Source organism: Berghia stephanieae, chromosome 7 (assembly GCF_034508935.2).
Source record: "Berghia stephanieae isolate SIO BIC M18660-M18661 chromosome 7, UCSD_Bste_1.3, whole genome shotgun sequence".
In the NCBI taxonomy this organism is placed as follows: Eukaryota; Metazoa; Mollusca; class Gastropoda; order Nudibranchia; family Aeolidiidae; genus Berghia; species Berghia stephanieae.
The window spans coordinates 255,943-260,942 of NC_088366.1; the positions used below are offsets into that span (position 1 = coordinate 255,943).

The 5,000-nt window shown below is 38.3% G+C and overlaps 1 protein-coding gene across 2 annotated transcripts in view; it reads right to left on the reverse strand.

Moving 5' to 3' along the window:
• The window catches only part of LOC144976306 (uncharacterized), an 18,416-nt gene extending 16,591 nt beyond the window's left edge, over positions 1–1,825 (reverse strand). Inside the window, exons 1-2 of one of the 2 annotated variants that reach the window (XM_078920499.1) lie at positions 1,600–1,797; positions 806–921 (exon numbers count right to left, since the gene is read on the reverse strand). The gene's annotated coding sequence lies outside the window, so the exon portion shown is untranslated. Of the gene's footprint in view, positions 1–805; positions 922–1,599 lie in introns of both variants that reach the window. The other variant, XM_078920498.1, reaches the window with a different exon arrangement.
• Between the last annotated feature and the right edge of the window lie 3,175 nt (positions 1,826–5,000).

A 5,000-nucleotide genomic window follows, 5' to 3' on the forward strand; every position in this document is an offset into this window, starting at 1 on the left:
GTAATGCGTTGTTGAATGAAATCGAAGAGGGAGAAATACACGTGACTTATTGTCTCAATACGGCGTTAAGTCAAGGTGAAAAAGAAAATGAAAATCCAATTTAAAGTCTAGATTTTGTTTCTTGATTTAAATTAAAAGCTCTAGTTGATGGAAAGCTGCTCAATTTGGTCTCAGTCTCATTTATTATTTTAAAAGTGTGATAGGCGGACAGACGTTTTGGTAACCTTGTCGAACAGCGGAGATTTCTGATAAAGAATACCGTGCATATTAATCGAAAGTTACACGTATTGATATTCAGAACTTCAATAATGATTGCCGTTAGATTTCAACCTGACTAGATGGGTATATAATATACGTACACATCGCTTTATTAAAATTTGACAGTTTTGTAGAGCAGAATAGATTTGAGTCTTGTTTGCAAATGTTCTGTCAGAAATATCATTGAAGAATGGATAAAATTGGGAAGAAGACGCTTCCCTGTGGCTCACCAGTCGTAAGTAGTCTAAAACAGGATATCACGTCCTTTACAGCCATCTACTCTCTTTTCGAGATTAAAAAAAAAAAAAATTATCTAGCTTTGATCTTCCCATTTATGTTATGTATGAATTTAGTTATCGAAATGATGTGGATGAGAATCAAAAGCATACTGAAAGTCAAAGAATGCAACAATATGTATGTTTTGGTACTTTGGTGTGATCTGAATTTGTTAACTCTAAACTCAATTTACAGAATCGTATTCACTAAGACTTAAAACCAGATTAAGACCGATAGTCACGTGATGATGGTTTAATAATACAATACTTACCTGTACACCGACATATCCCAGGTTCATATCCCATCGTCTCCGATGGGTGACCTCGGGCAAGACTCATTTCGTCCACGCTCTCAGGCCGCTGCTCTCATGTATGGCATAGGAACTAACTTATTCATAAAAAACGATAGAAACGAAACAAGAGACATGGTTCTAACTTTTAAGTGAGAAACAAATTTTCAATAGGGTAAGAAGAAATAATAAGATAAAATATATGTTGGCAATATTTGGTGAAAAAAAAGATATTTCAATTATGCATGACATTTGGTGAGCATGATCATTTTTCAGGTGGGTGCCAAATTAAGGCTAATGAAGAGATGTCAATGGAGGGAATTACAAATTCCCGTGTATTGATGAATCATGTAAAACCTTGGGCATCTCAGCAGGAGCTTATCCCAGTTTCTTGACATTGAGGTGGAATCGTTCATCATCTTGGTAACTTCTGAGTAAGGAATCTGCAACTTTTCCAAGCAACTTTTCAACTCTATACCTACGTATGCCTGGATAGGTTGGGATAGGTTGAGGCCATTGACAAAAATCTCTTGGAAATATGACTTTGTAGCATCATGTCTCTGACAGAAGCGTTGAAATTTAGAAGATAACACCAAAGGGTGGTCGGCTAGTGACAAACCTCAAAAAGTAGTATCACATCTGTTGACGTAAATTATATACAATTTATCATAGCCGCTCTCCTGATCCCGAAGTTAAAACTAACTTTAAACAAGATGAATGCGATACTTAATCTATTCCATGACAAATAAGTTTAAAATCATTATCATCGTACTTACTTCAATTCCTTGAAAGCACAGAAAGGTATAAATATGGATGATCAAGAATTTAGAGAGATTTTCTCTCCCAAATTTAATCTTGGACGCTCATTGTGACGGCCTGACACAATCAACTTATTTCTCACAGCAACCAATTTGAACACACGTCTTGGCGATCGAACAGCTCGGACTTGTCTGAACTCTGGGATGTCTTTCACCACGTCGTGCCAAAATACCTTGGTATTATAAAACGCACGCAAGTAAATTACGTTGGAATTCGGCGTGCAAAATTCTTCACGCGGAACCCAAACCTGCTCGAACTGGTCAAAACAACTTGAAAATCATGACGATATGTTCTACAGTCAAACTCCATTCATCCAAACCTTATCAAATTGTAAGTTTATATTATAATGGTATTCATATAATCAAGTTGTTCGTTGAGTCTATACATTCTGCAGAAGTGGTTTATAGCATTGTATTTAGTCTAACTAAAACTGCTTTTGGTCGGCGTATACCTAGAAAACCGCAGCTCAGCGTGTATGATATAATTATATTTATTATTATTGATATATTATTCTACCCTTTCCCATAGAGGGGGGGGGGGGGCGAAGTGGCCGAGTGGTTAAAGGCATTGTACTGTGTGTGACTCAGAAGGTCCCGGGTTCGAGCCCGGCTTCAGGCACTTTCGTTTTTTTTCCTTGGGCAAGATTATTATTCCCCCCCCCCCCTTCCAATTTGCTCACTTGGACAACATGGGTGATTCCTGTTGACATCAGACATCTTGTTTGATGAAATATCTATATTCCTAAATGGATTGCCTAGGCGACGAAATCTTATGATGTTGTGGCGGAAGGGCATCATTTTTAAAATTTCCATAAATAGTAAGGCGTAGTGATATCGGATTGACGTCAGACTATCAAGCACCAAATTTCATTAAACATTAGATTTTAAAAAAGAAGTACCATTTAAGTGTTTTTGAACATGTCTTTTATTCAAAGACGTGGAAATCGATAGCGATATGGTTTTTTTTTTTACTCATTGTTTTACGGCGCTTGCAACCCATTAAGGTCATATCAGCGCCAGTAAAAAGGAAGAAAATGGGATAGTAAAAAGTTCTAGAATTACAATTAAAGCACCCAAGAAAAAGTAAGACATAAGGGAACTGGGAAAAATAGGGATCAGATGTATATTCCAAGAGCATACCACTAATGTACTTAGTTTGAGATCACCTATAAGTCTCATCCGGACACAAGCACAAAATTCAACAAAGAGGAATACACTCAAATGTTTACATTATACAAAATAACAAATATAATAATAATACATAACAGAGAGATGATTAACAAAGGAAAAATATCATCTCCCAAAACAATAACTATGCATTTGACTGTTTCCCTCCAAGCCAGAACTCTGACCAGGGCCAGGACAAAACAAAGTAATCTCATTCCAAGACAAAGACAGAAAGTAGGTTGGAAAACAGATATAAGGGTATTGAAGACACAGTAAGTGCCTCCCTGCCCACTGATCAAACCTCTGATGTCAACCTCAGAGATAAGCGCGCCCTCTTTTTCTTTGGTTTCAAGATGTTCAAACCTCTGATGTTAGTTCAGAGCTTTGATCATCTGGTTTTGATTTCAAGGCAGACGGAAAAGTACAGTGCTATCCTCTTTCAAGTGATCAAAGTACGTCTCGTAAATGATGTACAGTGTACAGGGTGTTCGTGGATTGAAAGGAACAATTGTGACTATAATCACAACCTCAATATTTTGTTTCCCATTTTATGGGGTTGGAGTTACAATGGACTATAGGTCTAGCATATAATGCATTGTAATCATTTTGGCCATTCATAAATATCACGGCTGCTGAATCATCAATTTCTAAATCACGTTTTCACGTTGCGGCTGGGGTATGGTTCAGATGCTTTACGGCGGCTGGGGTATGGTTCAGATGCTTTACGGCGGCTGGGGTATGTTTCAGATGCTTTACGGCGGCTGGGGTATGGTTCAGATGCTTTACGGCGATTGAGGTTCAGATGCTTTACGAGTAGATATAATGTCCGAAACAATGATTGATTGTTTAAAAAAATAATATCCCGACAAACTGATCTCCCCATCACGATTTTTTAAAAAACAAAAAACTTTGCCCGTCGTCGAGAATATGGAACGATTTTGTCCTTGAATAGTAGGTGATGTATAGCTCGCATTTCCAAGGACTCAATTTTGTACTGCTCAGCGCGGGACTCGATCCAAAGACCTTCTGATACTAGGGCGAGTATTATACCACAAGACCACATAGCTGCACTGCTTTGATAATTGATGAAGTGAGGGTTTCTTAATGCCTTGACACTCCAACTCCAAGGGTTTTTCTAGGCCTATTGCACATAACTTATGGGAAAAATTAACAGCTGGTACTTACACCAAAATAATAATAATAATCTAAAGCGATGATATAGGAACATGAGGATGTCAAGAATGTTGAGCATATGTGTGAGGAAGCAACGAGTCACAGTGGAACAAAAGTGTTTCTTGTAAGTGCAGGGTATAGTCATTGAACAACATGATAATATTAAAATTATTATCATTTAATTATCTCTTTTAAATGATAAAAAGATCAGGGCTAGTTGTTACACCCCCCCCCCCCCCCCCCACACATATATATATATATACGGGTGTGTGTGTGTGTGTGTGTGTGTGTGTGTGTGTGTGTGTGTGCATAGGAATTAGAGGAAGGCAAGAAGCGAGGACATCGAGCAGTGCAACAAGTTAAAAATAATACATCTGACTTCAATGATGAAGATGGGCCATTGACGTGTGCTGGAACTTTTAATAAAAATACAAATTGTCTCGCTTGGATAGACACAATCAATAGACGTGGCTGATACATCCGTTTGCGTTAATTTGTTGGATAGTATAAAGAGAGAGAGAGTGAAATAGAATGAGAGAGAGAGAGAGAGAGAGAGAGAGAGAGAGAGAGAGAGAGAGAGGGGGGGGGTGAAAGAGAAAGATAGAAAGATAGGGAGATAGAGAAAAAGAGAAAGAGAAAGAGAGAGAGAGAGAGAGAGAGAGAGAGAGAGAGAGAGAGAGAGAGAGAGAGAGAGAGAGAGAGGGAGAAAGAAAGAGAGATAGAAAGAGAAAAAAGAATAGAGAGAGAAAGAGGGGGTGAAAGAAAGAGAGAGGGGCGGGAGAGAGAGAGAGAGAGAGAGAGAGAGAGAGAGAGAGAGAGAGAGAGAGAGAGAGAGAGAGAGAGAGAGAGAGAGAGAGAGAGATGTTTGTTTTTAAGGGTTTTACGGCGCTTGCAACATATTAAGGTCATACCAGCGCCAGTAAAAAGGAAGAAAATGGGATAGTAAAAAGTTCTAGAATTACAATAAAGCATCCAAGAAAAGGTAAGACAAAGGGGACTTGGTTCGAATAAGAAACAGG